The sequence below is a fragment of the Hipposideros armiger genome, unplaced genomic scaffold (assembly GCF_001890085.2).
Source record: "Hipposideros armiger isolate ML-2016 unplaced genomic scaffold, ASM189008v1 scaffold_177, whole genome shotgun sequence".
Classification (NCBI taxonomy): Eukaryota; Metazoa; Chordata; class Mammalia; order Chiroptera; family Hipposideridae; genus Hipposideros; species Hipposideros armiger.
Window position 1 is genome coordinate 560,077 of NW_017731527.1, and position 20,016 is coordinate 580,092.

At 32.9% G+C, this 20,016-nt stretch overlaps 1 protein-coding gene across 1 annotated transcript in view; it reads left to right on the top strand.

The window, feature by feature from the left end:
* The first annotated feature begins 16,717 nt into the window (after positions 1-16,717).
* Positions 16,718-20,016, top strand: part of MGAT4C (MGAT4 family member C) — a 728,413-nt gene continuing 725,114 nt past the window's right edge. The window contains exon 1 of the mRNA XM_019652294.1: positions 16,718-16,768. The gene's annotated coding sequence lies outside the window, so the exon portion shown is untranslated. The remainder of the gene's footprint in view (positions 16,769-20,016) is intronic.

Sequence of the window (20,016 nt, forward strand, 5' to 3'; positions counted from 1 at the left end):
TTCTTTTGTTTAAAAAATGTAGAAAATTTTGTTAGGCGTACGTAGGCAGAACACGTGTGTTTTTACAAAGGATCCGATATTAGGCTTATCTCAAGTTTTTTCTCTGCAACTGTTTTAAAAGACCATGGTGCAATTTCTTAAGAATTTGTGGAAAAATGTTTGTTCCTCAGTACTTATATACCTAGTTCTACTCTTGTTTGAAGGAATAGAATTGACTCAGACTGGTACCATCCACAGATTTGATTGAATTCTAATTGTCACCAACCTGTTTTCCAAGTTGCTCTTACAATGATTTGATTTAAATTAATTTTAGTGATTATATTTTTGAATCTTTTGTTTTTAAAGAAGGAGCTTAGTTTTAATGATGAAAACTTGGTTTTAATAATAAAAGCAAACTGGAAGGAAATGATTAAAATGATTAATTTTTTTAAAATATAATAGTCCCAAAAGTGAAGTCATCAGTCATCTGTTTTTAAAATTGCCTTTAAGCATTGGACACAACTAATAGCATGAATTGAGTGTTTGTATCTTAGACCTGAATTGTTTTTTTACTAGAATCCCAGAGGACTCCGGCTTTCTTTCTGACATGCTCCCTTTATGTTTTAACCACATCCTGGTAGCCTAGGAAGAAATAGCTATCCAAATCAGTGTGGAGAAAATGCTCAGCTATTGTGGTGTTCTGTCTATGGTGAAGGCGATAAGGGGGTTCTGCAGTTGTTTCGTTGCTTTTTCACTCACATTTTTCTGAAGTATCATGAGCTTCTGTGAAGGCCCAGCCATCTAATATACCTTACTATCTTCCTACATAACTTTTGACAGGGGGATGGAAATATTAAATTAATTTATTCATTTCTTCAAAATGTATTTGTGAATGTTTATTCATATCAATAAGAAATACTTTGCTTTTTCCTAGACGAAGAAACATATCAAAGAAATAATTACATGTAGCAATTAAAAGAATAGTAAGAACTATTCCAGAAAGGATATGAGTGGAAATGGAATTGAAAACCACAAGGTGAAAAGGAGAAAAAGAATCTATGGCTTTTGCTGTTGTAGCGAATTTTAAAATAATGAAGAGAAAAAAGCATACGAACGTGTGCCTCTACTGCCATTACCTAACAGGAAAACTGACAAAAGCTATACAGCTAAACCCTTGAACAACTTGGTGGTTAGTGGTGCCAACCTCTGTGCGGTTGAAAATCCCAGTATAAATTTTGACTCCCCAAAACCTTCACCACTAATAGACTATTATTGAAAGGAAGCCTTCCCAATAGCATAAATGGTTAATTACACATATTTTGTATGTTATATATATATTATATACTATTCTTACAATGAAATAAGCTAAAGAAAATAAAATGTTATTTTAAAAATCATAAGGAAGAGAAAATGCATTAATGGTAGTTGCTGAAAAATTCTGTGCATGAGTGGACCAGTGTAGTTAAATTCATGTTGTTCAAAGGCCTATTATATTTAATTCTGTATTTATAGTAGAAAGTCTTTTCATCTGAAAAAAAGTGGTGTTCAAATAAACAAAATTATTTGACCCTGACCTCCTCTTATTATATGGAACTTTTATCACCCTATGATACTACCCTTTTATTACTAATGGCAGACATAATTTTTGCTATAATCTCTATGAGTTTATGTCAGTTTAATATACCAAAAATATTATTTGTGATATAACATGTGTTGAAACTAGACCATAATAGCTTCAGAAGGCCTTTCTAAATTTGACAATTTTAAACTGTTGGGAGTTAAATTCTTAGATGCAGTAAGAATATCAAGTAGTTTATAATTTTTATTTGTGTTTTAAAAAGATCTGCGCTATAGCCTGGCTTGATAATTGAATACTTTTTCTTTAGTATAATATAGTATATATTTTAAATGTGCTCTAACTCAGTTGAGATTATTTTGGCCATTATGTTGGATTATTTATAAAGTTGTAGTTAGAATCAGCAATTTGAATTTACTTATTCGTTTCATCATCATCATCATCATCACAGTGTCACTATATTTCAAGCCAATGCTTTGAAATCATTTTACATTATGCCTTCTTTCTCAGCCTCTTTTTGATTTAAATATTTCTTAAGTGAGCTATATTATACCACTAATTGCATGTTATTTTCTGTGACCTTTCCCCACCTTTTCTTTTTACTTGGTGACTTAAAAGCTTCTCAACTGAAGTGAACCATGATTGTGATTAATTTTGATAGTGAATGTGAAATAAAGAATACTGCTGCAAATTTGTACACATGGAAAAAGCACAGTGGTGGGATGGAGAAATCATGGGATTCATGATAGCATTGTTTTCTGATTTCATACTTATTAGCTTTATGACCTTAGACAAGTCACTGTATATATTGATCCTCGTAGTATCATGGTGAAGGAAATGTGATAATCAAGATTATAGTGAAGTATAAAGGGTTTTACAGTTCAAGGCTGTAAAAGTGGAAAAGTGATTTCTGTATTGAATACCTGTAACAAAGCTCCTCGGAGAGTATTTTATTCTCACCTGGGATTAGGAATATAGTAGACGATTTGGTGGGAGGGAGTCACTTATACTGCCATAATTAGAAGTTGCCCTGACCTCCATAAAAACATTTTGTTTTGAACATTTAGGCTATAGTATATATGAGTTCCTATTTGAAAAGCAGACTTGGTTTGGATCCTGTAGAATATAATGGTTAATATTAAAGAATCCAGAATGAGGCTGTCTCATTTGGAATGCTGGTCTACCAATAACAAATTTAGTAACCTTGGCCAAATGACTGCATGTATCAGACTGTAATCTCTAAAAGCAGAATGTGATACATTTGACAATATGTTTAGAGTTTAAACAATGTCTGTCATAGAGGAGCTGTCAATTAATTATAGCCTTACCTATTAGTATTACTTTTGTTGTTGCTGTTATTATTAAGGATTTTTTTAAGAGAAAAAAAAAAACTATAGACTTGAAAATGACCTTCTTTGGAACTTTAGGAAGCCATGTATCTTAGTTCTATAGCTTATTAATTAATCACATTAAATTAATTAAATCCTTCCAAGTAACTACTTATCTCATTGAATTTCAAAGAGTAGCTTACAACTTGGTACTATACAACTAAATGTGAAACATTTTCCAAGTTTCAAGTGGATAATGGAGAAAGAAAAGATATTTAGAGTGTTTTATAGATCCTTTGGGGTTTTATTTGAAGAAATAATTAATTTGATATTCACTTAACTATGTTCAGAACTTAAAATACTTTGATCCTTCTTGGATTTAATGAGGGTTCATTTGACTGTACTACATTCAACTATATTATGAAGTGGAATATCTTTAAATTTCTAATTAGACAATAGTACAGATAATTACCCTTGAAAAGCTTATATGAATGCAGAATATGAATATTTGATCCTAATTTTTAAGTATTCAAATCAAATTTTATTATATGTAGAATAGTCACTTATAAATAAATTAGACTTAGTTTTTTTTCCATCTAAATGTTATGTCCTTTGCAGTTGAGTTTATTGTGCCTGATACTGCTGTCTTGAAATGAGAATATATAATTTTATATTCCAAAGAATGTTTTAAGGGTGCTGTTTTCTTCTTTGTAGAGAGTTCTATGCCTCTATTTCCTTGCTAGCAAAGATGCTATTAAAGAGAATTGAAAATGGTAAGCTCATATGTAAATTGAAGTTTGGAATCTTTAAATTTTTATATTTCTTCATTTAAAAATAAGGTGATAATTTGATTTTTAAAATCATAATTGTTCTATTTTACTTTATACTATATCAAAACTGTTACTAATAGTTTCATATTTGTTAGTGAGAAATTACTGAGTTTCTACTATGAACAGCCTACTATATAAAGATTAAGAGAATGAGGTTGAATATCATCACAGCTATGTAAAACCATTGAGGTGCCTGTGTACAGGGCTTGCCTAAGATGGGACTTTTAGCAGGAGATTTGAAAATCACTCTCTGTCCTCACAAGAAGCTGAGTACCTCCAGACAGGTACTGCTAAAAATGGAGTAGAAGAAACACTGAGAACATTTTCTTAGCAAACCAGTCCCAACATAAGACGTGCGCACGTGTACACACACTCTTAACCAGTTGCTGGAAGATTTGAAACCTGAGGTACACTGAAGAGTCTAAACCAAGAACAACCCCAAATCCAGCTTAACTATTTATTTCCTCAATACCCATTAAAATGTACAAACAGAAGAGGAGGCATACCCATTTTCAGGTATAAATTCCATTTACCCCATATGATACAACATTATAGTAATATATGGTGAAAAGGAATTAATAAGAATGTGCAAAACCTTCATGGATAAAATTTTAAGACTTCATAAAAAATGTTAAAGAGGATATTCCTAAATGTAGAGATATATAATTTAGTTAGGTCAAAAAGCTTAATATATGAGAATTTAATTCTCCTCAACTTGATGGATATAGTCAATGAAAAATGAAAATCACAAATATATTGTATAGTAGTTGACATGTCATTTGTAAAATTTTAATACAAATACAAATGTCCAAAAATAACCAAGTGACACTTGATAACACAGATAAGACAGAGACAGATTTGGCAGATGAAGAAAAGATCATTTCTTTGTTATTTTTTTTCTTCAAATATCTGGCAAGTATGTGAGAAAAAATGGAATTGAATCCATACCTCATACAATATACATTTAAAAGTTCAAATAGCATATGTAAATATATAGTATATTAAAAGTTCAAAATAAAATACAAAAAAACCTATTTGTGATGTTTACAAGGACATCTTACAAAGGGTTAAAAAAAGAAGAGATTATTCACAAATTACCTAACATTAACATTACAAACATATATAATTTAAAAATGCTGTAAGGTAAGTAAAAAAGAAACACCACAAATTCTTGGAATGTATTTAACAGTTTAAAGATTACTTACAAAATATATAAAAAGAAATTTATGAATCAACATGAGAAGAAAACAAACACTAAAAAATAATAAAAATAATTTCAATGAGAAAGCACAAATTGCCTATAAACTTTGATAAATAGGTAGAAATAAATGGATAGATGGATGGAAGAGAGGAAGGAAGGAAGGAAGGAAGGAAGGAAGGAAGGAAGGAAGGAAGGAAGGAAGGAAGGAAGAAAGGAAGGATGGATAGATAGATAATAGATAATAGATAGGTGGAGATAGATAGATAGATAGATAGATAGATAGATAGATAGATAGATGTGTAGACATATCAAGATACATATAGCAATTATCAGGGTAACAGTGAAACCTGTGTTAAAAGAAGGCACTATTTTCTACTCACGAAATGAGCATAGTTTAGAAGGCAGGTGTTGGTAATGGCTCATATATCAATATATGTCTTTATAAATTTTCAAATATATTCTTACTTATAAATAAATATATTTAGTCCTAAAGAGTACTTATAGGGCCGGCCGAGTGGCGCGATGGTTAAGAACTCGCTTGGGATGCCAGAGGGCCCCGGTTCGGATCCCACATATGAGGGCCAGTGACACTGCCCTCTACAGCTAAGATGCTGAACAACAGCTCAACCTGGAGCTGGCCTGCCATGAGTCGCCGGGGATGGCGTGGACTGCAGTCCCTGTGGCAGTGGATTGCCATGGGATGCCGTGTGTAGCCAGCAGCCAGCGTGAGCGGCCAGCAGCCAGCGTGAGCGGCCAGCAGCCACAGTGAGCGGCCGTCCAGAAGCCGGTGACTGATCTGCCTTGCCAGAGAAGAGCACAATGATGGTGCCAACTTGGGCCAGTGAAGCAACATCCTCCACAACTAGATTGAAGAACAAAACAACAGCAACTTGTCTGTTCCCCTTCCCCAATCCCCCAGCACTGTTCCCATCCCCCCAATTCCCCAATAAAAATCTTTAAAAAAAAAAAAAAGTACTTATACAAATTTTACTTATAGGTCAGATAAAATTAATATAAACATATAAATTTAGATAAACATTATTTTGTAGTTAAATTATAGCTATTAAGTGTATAAGTTCAATGACCATTGGTATGTATTGGTATATAGGCACATGGAGTGAAGTGTATATTACAATTGCAAATGTAAAATGCTTCCCTCAAATATAAAAATTAAAATAATTTAATATGTTTAATTAATAGCATCTGAGCAAAGCACTTTTAGCACAAGTTATCTTCATGTAATCATATTAATAATAAAGAGATCCATATATCCATTATTTTCCTTAAGACATAGAATAATTTTAAGAGACCTTAGCATTTTAATTATATACACTTATTCACTGTAGTTTTAAAATTATAGTTTTAAAAATTATTATACATATGTGTTGGTTATGGATAACTAATATGCAATTCTCAAACAATTATTTTATTTAATGAAATAGTCTGGAAGAGGTAGATTTAGCTAAAAATGCTGCATAAAAAGGAATAAATTTAAAGGTAGAAATCTGAAATGGGTTACAAAGACAATATTAGATACGGAGGCAGGACAAATCAGATAAAGTAACCCATTTTTTGAGGAAAATACAATGTGAACTTTTGCAAAACATGTTACGCTGACTTTCATGAAAGAAGTAATCTGGGCTTTGTGGGTGACAATTGTGGGATGAATAGAAAAACAATTTTCAAAATATTACATGTTTTACCAATAAAATTGTTATATAAGTGCTTAGAAATCCTGTATATGCTAATGTCATTTGATTATAAAAAATATTGAGCATGAGAATGAATGCATACACATACTCACGCAATCCTTCAGTGTTACTTCCTTAGACTGATACATGGATAATGATTGTTAGAAAACATGGATGCTATATATATATATATATATATATATATATATATATATATACTTTTTTTTTTTTTTTTTTTTTAAGCTGAGACATCCTGCCACCTACCTGTTGGCAGCTGAGTGGCAGCTCAGCTCAGGTCCGGGCATAGAACTGCTGTTGCTCAGAGCTCAAACTCTTGAGTAAGCTCTTAACCAACTGAGCCACTCAGCTGGCCCGAGAACATTTTTAAAGTGGACAAATATATGCCGTTTCACTAGTGGAGAAAATAAGACTCTCACTGTTTCCTGGTTCCCTTCTGTGTGGCTGTTCCCTCACATGGCAGTAGCAGGACTGTGCTTACAATATGCATGCCTAGTGTAGTAATATGATGTGGGTGATTAATTTAGGATTTTCGTATCATTGCCAATACTTTATGATTGTGAAAATTTTCCAGGTTGCTATAAACCATGATTAATAAGGGAGTATTTTCACAGAGTACAGTTTGTTGAAAGAAGCTTTTAAACATAGCATATCTGTTACTCTGTAAATCCTATTTTGCAGCACCCCTCTTTTTACCTTATATTCCTCAATGTTTTTCTAAGCTGTTAAAAGCTCTGCTAGGAAAAGCAACTTTGTATATACAGACCCAGTGGAGGACAGTCCAGCCTTTTCTCACAAGTGGGAGGTAGAAAAATGTCTCTGAAAGAAAGAATCAAGCAGAAAAACAGTGTTTATGAGTGTCCTCCCCATCAACACACGCTTTTTAAATGGTTTTAAAGTAGTTCAAAGGGAGAATGCTTCATAATTTATAAAGTGTTATAATATGGGATGTAAGTTTTGATGCACATGAACATATCCTTAAAAATCAATGAACTAGATTATAAAAGAAACTGTATTTTTAGCAGTGGAGGCATATGTGGCGAAATGCACAACATACACATAAAAACGATACTAATTATTAGTTGGAAATGAGATTTCAATTATTTAAAATACAAGTTAAATTTACCACCAAAAATTAACATTATTTCTAATGGGGGGTTTCTTTTAGAAACTTGGGAGTGTAAGTCAAGAAAAGAAATTTGATATTAATTTGATGAGTTTTTTCATCTACTTAAGCAGATGAATTTTTCATCTATTTAAGTAAATAGATTCTCTTTAGAACTTTTTGTAAATGAACTAGGGATGGACACTGAAGTTATAGGACAAATTCAATAATCACATAATTATATATATATGTGCATATGTATATAAGCACACATACATATATAATGCATATATATATATATATAAATACACCTACCACATGTGCGCATATAATATTGATAGTTGCTCTCTTTTATTCAAGTAACATACAAGTCTATGTAATACAAGCTCTTTCTAAGTAAAATCTAGTATTTGCTAGAAATGTAATTTTTTCTGGAATATGATCTTAAAATCTTGCAAGAAGTCATAATCTTGTGACCTATGAAAATTCTGTTTATGTTTAAAATTATAATCATGTGATTATATGATTGATATACTCAGATATATTTTATTAAAAATATCACATACAATATACTGATTTTCAATAAAAAAGTAAATCTGATTTACTTATTTAATCAAATTTTGAATGAGGGTTCTGGTGAAATTGTGAAATAAGATTAATATATTTTTAACAATAAATAATGATATTTTAACATAAATGATGAGCATTATGCTTAATGGGTTGTTATTAAAAATTAGGGCGTTCAGAGATGTGATTTGAAAAGTGGCATGAGATATGAGATGAAAAATCTAATATTCAGCCATGAGTGGTGTGCTAATTAAACTGCATAATCAAGTAATGTCAAGGATTTAAAGATTATTATGCAGCTGCTTCAGAATGAGTGTGGAAAATGAGTGAGGATTAGTTACTGTGTAGTCCTGTTTAACTCCTTTGGAACTTGCTTCCATGCAAGCTGGAGGTGGCAAGCAGGAGAGTTAAGAAGAAATTACTGCGGGCTAGCCCACCTTCTCCCCACTTGGAAACACCTCTTTCATTCTTAATACAGTTTCTTCATTTGCATCTATTGGAATGTGTTTTCTTTAGTGCAAATCTACTGTTTCATTACATTTTGTTCTTGGCAACACTCTTTAGTTTCAAACTCCAGGCTACTTCCGGGAACTAGGCACTGTATCCCCCTTAGGCTCCAGGAGGCCACCGGCAGATTCACAGTTCCCAATTACTTTGTGTACACATATGTACATGTACTCTATACAAAAAAACAGATGCAGAGGATTTCATTGGAGTGTAATCATCTCTTTCCACTTGCTTTAAATGTTGTAGTGATTTTTTTTTAAATTTGGGGTGTGGCTGTCCTTATTATTAGCAAAACATCATCTTTTTAAATACCAAACTAACTTGCTTTATTATTTGCAACCATGAAAACACTGGTCACACCTCTGCCTTAGCCATTCAAGAATTGCACATTTTGCTCCAAAACCTTTATACACATTCATGGAAAGGTGGCCTGCAAGCCAGGTTGACGTCACCCTCACATTTCTGCCCCAGAAAGAGTGGATGCCAGAAATTAGTTGTAAACAAAAAACTTCTGCAACTTGAAGAAGGCTGATGTTAGATGAGCAGAGACTTTTTTGGTACACCATTATTCTCATTGTTGGTGATGATGACAGCAAATAACATTATTATCTTTAGTATTTGAACAAACCTTGTGCACTATGTACAGTATGCTGTGGTAGTGCCTGCTGTTACTGGTTGTTACCATGCCTTTGCGTAGACTTTGATTTGAAGTGTGGAAAACATGCATATCTGATAGTTGCCTCTTTATTTCCTTAAAATGACCATGCTTTTTGCATCTTATTTAATTGGTTTAGCAGATATGTGTAGTCTATCTGCAGATTACATATGATAGAGAACTATAATAAGCCAGAGAACTAGAAGCACTTTAATAGTTTCTATGTCCCTTGTGTATTTTGCATAGCTATTTTCAAAGATTGAATTTGACTTTTCCTAATATACAAGGTCTCTTCAGTCCACTGGTGCTGATAAATGAACAGATTGACCTTGCTCTTTTAAGTAGGATATACTCAGCTATTATTATGACGTAATTTTATTTTCTTGTCAAATTTGTGACTCCACAGTAGATTTAGTGCCTATCAAATTCCTGCTTTGATTTTTTTTTATTTCCCAATGTAGGGTATGTTTATTAGTCATCAGTATTATTATTATTATTATTTTAGTCATCAGTCTTATTAATCACACTTTGCTTTTAACTCTTATGCTATATCACATTTTGCCACATGTACAAGTTTTTCTTGTTTGATTGATTTTAAGCTTTTCTTACTGAATTGTTTCTAAGATGTAGGAATAGTTAGCATTTTTCTTCATTAATTTATTCCCTGGGTGATTTCATATAATTATTAAAATTTTTATGTGTCTGGATAATACTCAGTAAAGAACTGATATCTCCAGGCTTTTTCCATAGATAAAAGCATATTATGGCATGATGAAATCAGTACTAAAGTAGGCATGAGGGTTCTAGATCTTCTGTCATTGACCTTGGAGAAGACAACAAATGAGAAAATGAAGAAAAGGGGATTGAAGTACATGATCTCTAAAGTCCTTTTATAAATTTAAATTTAAATTTGTATAACTTTAGAACACCCCCCCCAAAAAAAATATTATACATGTTCTGTATTTCACTGGAGCCTAAAGACACGCAAAGCAAAATTAGAAAATACTATGAAATGGTTGTCCAGGAGTTCTTCACTCAGTAATTTGACAATAGGGAAGAATATATTGTTTTCATGATTGCTACACTCAGCTTTCTCACCAAATGAAGAGAAGATCCAGTAAAGTTGGCTATTGGTGTATAATTTTAACATTTTTTCCCACTGTCTATAGTAAAATAAAACCTTTGTATATTCCTAAGAATTCCTGACCCATATAATATGAAATTATTCCACTTGGAATAATTTCCATCATACTTGGAATAATTTGTGCACATTAAGTTCATAGTTTTCCTTTATACGTTTGTATTTTTTAATTTTGAAATTGATTCAAATATTTTATTTGACCAATGGAAGAACATGAATTATAAAAATATCAAAATTTTAAGGTTTACACTAGAGTGTTTAGAGTTTTGACAACAAATTTGATAACATATTTGCTGTAATTAACACTTTAGAATAAAAAATATCGCTTACTTATTTTATGTAACTGACTTAAACACTTACATTTATCATAAACCTTGTTGACATATACACTATTTAAACTATTTTATTTGTACCTAGAAATGTACTAAAATGTACATATATGACATAAATAGCAGACAGTGATTCTGAAAGCCAAGATCAACTCAAAACATTTGGATTGGAAATTTAGATTGGAAACTTGTTGACATGAATATATATATATATATATATATACACACACACACACACACACACACACACACACACACACAGTTATTTTAATTGAGAAAATGGCTCATTTGATTTTTATATGTTTCTTTAATAGCTTGTGTACCTATGAGTGAAGTGAAGTATTATTCCAACAATGAAGTTTTATTGATCTCTTAAATTGTGTTTACTTACCTCATAAAATTCTTAACATTAATTAGAAAATGCTTCTAAGTAGTTTAAGGATTTTAAAGATACCACTTTCTGGTACAAGTTTATTACTTATAATCAAATACGTGAATTCTTATAGGATTAGTGGTAAATTTTTCTCAAGCCATTTATAAGTATGTACTTTATTTTCATGGAAATCAGTAATAATTCATGAATAGGTAACTGGGCTGGAGCTCTTTAGGGTTTGAATATAAGGCATAAGTCAGAAACATTTATTTTGGAATAGCAAAATATAGTTTGCTAATTCTATTGAATTTTTTCTTCAAAGTCTAAGGGTTCACGTGTTTAAAAAAACAACATATTTTGAATTTCTTTTGCCTCAAGATTTCAATTATTGAATCTATTAATGGAGACTTTGAAATATTAATATTTCAACTTTCTTGAATACATCAGATATTTATACTTATGCCCTTTAGTCCAGGTTATGATGTATCACATGAAATGTTCCACATTTTCCATATAATTATCAGGAATATTTTACCTTGAGGGAAAAACAAACAAACAAACAAACAAAAAAGTTACTATTTGTTTTCTTGGTAAAATTACTTTCAATTTACACATAAACAATAAAACATTTTTTAGAAAATAACTGAATGAAGTTCCCTTCATAAAGATTTAATTTGTAATATTAATGTGGGTTTCAAGGCTTATCGCTGACTTTTAAAAAATATATTTTCACATGCTTTTTGCAATGATTTTTTTAAAAACTCATCTTCCACAGAAAGCATCTTTTAAAATATATTCATTCTCTTTACCCACTTTTTATTTCAGTTTCTCTTTGCATATATTGTTTTGATTCATTCCAGTTTCCTCCACTTGGGGGGATTTTGGTGCTGAGAGTTTTCTGATCTCACTTCTCTCAGTCCCACTACCAGAGAAGGTACAAGTATTAGCACAGATATGGAAAATTTGTGTCATCTCAGGACGTTCCATTAGATAGTGCTGGTCTAGACGGGAAGCCCCATGACAGCATACACTGGGTGCGAATTGCGCTTCCCACTTTATTGCCAGTTCCTTGCAGAGTACCTGACACATGGTAGGCACTCAGTAGTTATGTGAATGGATATACATATATATGTGTGTATATATATAGATATAGATATAGATATAGATATAGATATAGATACACACACATATAGAGATAGATATATAGATATAGATATAGATAGATATAGATATACAGATATATATACACATTAGATTAAGTACATATATTTTCATAGTTTTTAAATTTTAAATTATGATAAAATGCACATACAATTAATATATCACCTTGATCATTTGTAAGTATACAGTTCAGTTGTTCTTGGTACATCATATTGTTGTACAACCAGTCTCCAGAGTTTTATTCATTCTGCAAAATTGAAATTCTCTCTCTTTCTCTCTCTTATTATATGTATATGTGTATGTATGTGTGTATATATATATATATTGGGTTGTTGGAAAAGTCATGACACATTTTTGCAACAGATGGCGCTAGTTTATTTTTGGAAGTACTAGAGTCATTCGCATCTGTTATTGCTGTGTCATTTGACAGCTGACAGTTCTAGCTTTATTCTAAAAAAAAAATTGAGCGATTTGGTTGCGTTTTGGAGATTTTACAACAAGTTGAAGATGGAAGACCAAACTATGCATTTTTTCCATATTTTACTGTTTTACTTCCATAACGGGAAGAATGTGCATCAAGCTTGTGAAAAATTGCATAAAGTTTATGGTGACAATGCTCTACAAGAACGTCAGTGCCAACAATGGTTCACGAAATTCCGTGCTGGGGATTTTGATCTCAACGACGCTCCTTGGTCAGAGGTCCACGGAGGTTGATGATGACAAAATAAAGGCATTGATTGAGTCAAACCCACATAACATGACACAAGAGATTGCAGAAACATTGAACATCTATCATTCAAGCATTCTTGACCACCTGAAGAAGTTGGGATATGTAAGCAAGCTCGATATTTGGGTTCCACATGAACTCAAAGAAGTTCATTTGATGGTGCATATAAACATCTGCAATATGCTCATTAAGTGTGAAGAAAACGATCCTTTTTTGAAGCGACTGATAACTGGTGATGAGAAGTGAATTGTTTACAACAATGTGATGCACAAACAGGCTTGGTCCCGATGTGACAATTCGCCTCAAACGACATCAAAAGCAGACATTCATCAGAGGAAGGTTATGCTCTCAGTATGGTGGGATTTTAAAGGTGTCATGTTTTTTGAGCTCCTACCGGGGAACCAAACAATCAATTTGCATGTGTACTGTCGGCAATTGGACAGTTTGAACGATTCCATCATTCAGAAATGTCCAGAGCTCGTTAATTGTAAAGGAGTTGTGTTCCATCATGACAATGTGAGACCACACACAAGTTTGATCACCCGTCAAAAATTATTGGAGCTTGGATGGGATGTGTTGCCACACCCACCATACTTGCCTGACCTTGCGCTGTCAGACTCCTACTTGTTTCGCTCTCTCCAAAACTCCTTGCATGGTGTAACTTTCAATTCAGATGAGGCTGTAAAACAGCACTTGTTCAGTTTTTTGCAAATAAAGACAGGTGCTTCTATTAACGAGCAATTGTGAATCTCACTGAAAGATGGCAAAAGGTTATCGAACAAAATGGACAATATATCATTGATTGATCTTTGTTTTTTATATAAATAAATGACCTTTGAAAAAAAGAGAAAATACATCATGACTTTTCCGACAACCCAACAGATCATTTTAAAGGTTTTGGCCTTTATCTTACAGGTAATGATGAGTAAATAAATTGTTAGCAGGAGAGCAAAATGATTATGCATACTTTAGAAAGAGAACTGGCAGCTCTGTAATAGGTATTGATGGAGGAAATTACTTGAAACAGGAAGTTTAAATAAAAGATTCTTGTCATTGTGTAGGTAAGAAATGATGAAGCTAGAAATAATGCCGTGAAAGCTAGATATAACAAAAGATATTTAAAGAAGGTAGAATCAATAGACAACAAACTGGATATTAGGAGTAAAGGAACAAGGCATGAGTAGTATGACAACTCAGTGTCTAGCTTAGCTAAACAAGGTATGCGGTGATGCTTTTTACCTGACTAGGAAGACATGAAGAGTGATCTTTCTAAAATGCAAATCTGATTATTTATTTTCTTTATTTAAGAGTCCTCAGTAATTCCACATTCAAAGGTAAAGTCCAGACTCCTTTCCATAGCATAAAGGACTCATGATCTCTCCAGGCTCATCTCTTCTCATGCTCTCATTCTACATGTCCGCCACCCTGACTACTTTCACTTAGTCAAATGCAATATGCGTGTTTCCCCTGGGGCTTTGTTCCCACTGCCTGGAAAGATTCCTCATGCTTCTAACCAAGGCTTACTTGACCTTTTCTTAAATGTTACTTCCTACAAGAAATAATTCCTAAATACTCTAAGAATAGTTTAGGTATCACTGACATGTAATTACATGTGGCCCTGAATTTATCACTACAATATAATGTTAGTAAAATTGGAAGTTTCTAAGTGGAGATATACATCTGAGATTCTTAAAGAAAGTATGTTTACTACTGTAATTTCCTGGTACGTTAACTGGGATGCTCTGTACAGATTTGTGCAGTGCAGTTGAATATTCAATCAATTGTCAGTTCTTAGATATGTGAACTTTTATCTCTTTTCATTTACTTTATGTATCTTTAGTATTAAACACCATGGTTATTTTAAAAATGGCAATCAAGATTGATAAATACCTGCCCATCCCCCCCACCCCCACCCCCACTTTTCTTTGTTTTCCTTTGGAAGTCTTTGATATTTTGCTAGATTTACTGTAGTTTACAACTGCAATGCTGAGCTACTTCTTTCCAATTACCTTGTGGTTTCTTTCCTCAGCAATACCTACAGTGCTGCCACTTGTGAAAAGGGAGAGGGGCTGGAGGCATTTGCTGCGATGATTCATTTTGTCTCTCCTATTTCTTCTCCCCTCCACTTCTCTGAGTAAAGTGATCAGCTATAGCTACAGGGTGGATGGAGGAAAAACTGAAATGTTGATTTTTTTTTTCCTGTGGACTCCCAGGCAATTATATTGTCTTTGCTTCCCTCACAATGTGTACACCCCATTTTTCTCTTGGAAGCAATCATTCTTTTACACATCAGATAATCAGACATAGAGCAGAACGCTACGTGGAAACTTATGGAAAGAAAAGCTTGTTTATTTTATTTATCTATGTATTTATTTTTTTATCTAGTATTTCAAAAATAATGTACATATTCTCATGGATTATGATGCTTTTAAGTGTCCTTTCTGATAATGTAAAAATTGTTTCATATAGAAAATACAAGTAAAGAAATGGAACTGAAAATTTTGATAGCCCTTCTGTGTTTTGTGTGTTGCTAATACACCAAGTGTATTATGTCTCAAAACCAAAATATTATTAAAATTCTAAAATCATTTTCTAATTTAGTAGAAAAAACTGTCATATCACAACTTATTCAATTGAAATAAGCAGATCAAAAATAGCTTGATATTTAGAAAGGGAATAATTCATGAAGCTTGGTTTTATTTGGAACAACTTAATTTGTTTAGGAGGATATTCAATATTTACTTCTGTGGTCACATATTAGGATCCTACATCCCCCTTTTCTATTTTTAATTAACTTTTGCATTTTAACTGATGTTTAAAGATGATGCAATTGTATGTGGAAGTTCATTAAAATAAATGATTGTTAATGAAACATAGTCATTCATATTGAGGTGCTGCAATTTAAAACAAAATTTCTATATATTATAAAATTGCTTTAGGACCTAACGTGGAAATGTCCTATACATAAATGGTTGTTAAAACTGCAAAAAGGAATACATTTTAATATGTAAGCTGAAAACTTTAAGTGTTTCCCTCAGATAGAATTGTAGAGCGTGATAGTAGGGATTCTAGACTGTAGGTTGAAAGAAACTAATAGTGAAAATAAATTTCACGCCAGTAGACACTTTAAAAACTAGATTTAACAGCAGTCACATTAGCTTAGATAATGGGAAAATTTTTCTTCATTGAAAATGCTCTGTGTCGCTTAAGAACTTACTGAGGCAGCCTGCCATCTAGCTTTTTCACAGAAAAACAGGCTTACAGACTGCAGATGAGAGAGTCTGGAGCAGAGACAATTTTAACTTAGCCATTCCTAATTTATCTCAAGCATTTTCAATTCATCCTCACTGCTCTATGCACACAAGAACACCAGATTGCCATTCCTGGGGGACAGAATGCAACCGGGGATCCAGAGAGCTGTCACATTCCAAGAAATATTTAAATTGTGCTGATTTTCTTCTGTTGAACTGAGCCCAGGGAATGAAAACTCTTCATCAAGTCATAGCTTTGCGAGCAATAGATCAGAGGATATTGCCAGTTTTCTAATGGATTATTGGTATCGGGCAGGTTGTCTCTGAAGGTACGTGGTTATTTTCTCAATTCATTACCCTCTCCTCTTTATCAGGTGATGATCTAATGAGCTGGGGATCTAAACCTGCAAAAAAGGGAAAGATCTTAAGTAGTCGGAATTGACTAAAGAATGACACTGTATTGCTGCATGTTTCTAGGTAAATAATCTGATTTCTTTACTAAAAATTAGTAAGGTAGAGTTTGAACTGCATTGTCAGCAAAATCAGGCAAAACCAAAACAAAACCGTGCTGCAGACTGCATTATCATAAGTTCATATTCATTCCCTTGAGGATTTTCTTTCGTAGCTGCAATGTATAAAGAAGAGAAATGCATACTTCAGAAACTCACTTAATTCTATGTCTTTTTGAATCCTTTCACATAATCACGATACTTTCTCCACATATTCTCAAATACAAACTTTATCTCAAATGCCGTTATTAATTTTGGTATCATTGATGTTTATACTATATGAATGTAGAAATGATAAATGTGTTTAATTTTAAAACTCCAGTAGGAGTCTTTTTGAGAATATTATACCACTGTACTTTCTTGGCATTCCATATTTTTATTTTTGAGTTCAGAAGAATCTTCCTAACATTAATTTCTGCAGTTTTAGTTAAACATACATACTGTAACAATTATTATTCAACTTTGTTCTGTGAAGCAAAAACCTTAATACATCTGTAGAAGTACACAAAACTGTTGCTCAAAGTAAGGTTTTAAAAGCTGACAAACTTCTGAATATTAACAAAACATAAAAATGAAGAAAGCCTTATCCTAAAGTAAAAGTTCACTTATTATACCAAAGATGTATTAGAACAGGGAGGGGTGACTTCTGTGCTGCTCCCTAAAAGTTAAAGGTGTGTGTGTAGAGGACTCTTCTGTGTCAGGGAGCGAGTGGGGGTGTAGGATAGAAAACAAGCAGATGGCAATCACATTGAGTGTGTGAAAACTAAAGAAACATGTTAAAATATGATGCTAGGGTTTTTTGATGCTTTTAAGTGTTTTATTGTGTGTAAATTGGCTCAGTGAAACCTACCATGGTGTTGATGTGTTTTGCATGTTAAAAATGGCTTTTAGAGTGGGTAGAATGGCAGGTTTATTTGACCTGGAGCAGGGTGTACCTGCTGCTGTATTTCAACTGGAACACAGAGTTTGTGGACCCATCAGTGGGTTAATCACAGGCCTGGGAGAGGAAATGGTGGCTTCGCTTCAGCAGAGCACTTGTTAAAACGTGATCTAATTTCTTTGGAGCAGTTGAGAGACTATTAGAAGAATAAAGGACAGAGAGAAGAAGGATTTAGTCACCCAAAGAGTAACTTGAAGTGCATTCTCTCTTATTCTCAGAGGTATTGTAAAAAGAAAAAAAAAAAGAAAAAGAAAAAAGAAAGGAGAATACAGTTCTCTAAGAGTACTTGGAAGAGCTCCTTTTTTTCACAAATCTTACAAGAACTGAGGAACAGGGGTTTAAATTAAGGTTTCCCTATGGATTCCTCCATTTGGCAAACTTTTTCTCTCCTTTATGAGAAATTTTCTCTCCACTGGCTTAAGAAAAAAAAAAAAAAAAAAAAGGGAGCTTACTCCAGCCTGGTTTCTTTCCCAATAACTTGCAGCTCTAATTTAAAACTACAGAAGTATGCTCTCTGAATCCTCATACACTCTTGACTGTCTCAGAGTTTTACAATTCAGTGACTTATAAGTGATGTATTATCTATTTTTTTATTATCATAACTGGCTCTTCTGAAAATTTCAGACTATGTGCAAAAGAGGGCACAAGTAGGGAACAAAAAGAGTAACTTCAGGGAACATATTTTATGTTCTTTCAAAATAAGATAATACCAATGGATAGTGAAATATGGTCACTTCGTGTGTGGGCATGGGGAATATGTGACTGCAGCTTAGTAATTTATCTTTTAATTTGCATTTTGGATGTTAGAAGACTAGAACAAATATGTAAGTCAGGAGGGGCAATTTCAGCTGCCAAATTGCACTAAAAACTTTTTATCACTCTGACCTTCCATTAACCTTTTCAACCATAATCGTTAGTGTCTCTTGCCTCACTATAGGGTTTATTCATTCACTTACCCAACTATCTAAACTGGCTAAGCTTCCGGGTCTAGTACTAAAACTTGTTTTACTTCATCTTGTGGTGAGTTCATTGCAAAATATATTACCATAATTTCATTTTATTAGTTGCTGTTAAATATTTAATATTTATTGAGTGCCCATGGTATGTTGGGTGCTTCAAAGCAATATGCAGGAAGAAAACACGTTAGAGTATTTTCTCGTAAATTGGCCAGTTTATTAATATTTCAGGACTTCTAATTGGTACCCACAGAGGAAGGCAATTAAGGCGGGCTCTTTAGTGGCTATTTATGGGCCTACAAGGCATGAAATGTCCTATATTCAGTCAATGATTTGCAGTTAATTTTACTGAGGATTTCAGATGATGATCCAATGGTTTCCAAATTCTCCCTTAATTCTGTTCCATATGTCAAAGTGTCATTGTAGACAGAACAATGAATCGGGGTAAGACGAATTAGGCTTAAATCTGTTAAGCAAGTTTGTGTGTGTTAATTGATCTGCATACATTAATCCCATCAGATGTATAATAATTATAATAGTCCCTGCTTTTTAGACTCTTGTGGGTACTAGAGATCATGCACATTAAATAATAAACACAATTTGTGCACAACATATGCTCAAAAATAGTACCAATTTTTTACTGCATTTTATCATAGTTTCACATACAGAGTGTTGCAATAGAACTACCTCAACTCTTATCTTTCTTCAATGATGCATTTTTGTGTTTGTGTGTGTGAACATGTGTATTATCATACCCATATCCATTTAACAGTTTTAGTAATATGAAGACTGTATTGAGCACATAGTTATTGCTTGGCACTAAAGTAATCTACAGAAATACTAAAGCATTACCCATGTATTAATAAAACTAGAAATTAAGATTAGTTTGAGAAACTAGTTGGCATATTCTACATGACTTTCAAATAGCTAAATTATCAACCATGACTTACCAGGGAAAACAGATAGAACTATATCTCATTTCCTCACTTTTCTCCCAGAGGATATGGAAATAGAAGATGAGACAGTAAATCCTCTTGCTCATTGTACTGTGCCCTTCACTCCTTTCATTTGCATTTTGTTTTGCTGCAGTGACTTGTCTAGGGAGATGTCCTCAGATTCCAACTGCACAGTGTAGTTCAAACATACAGACCCACCCCTAAAGGAACCGAACA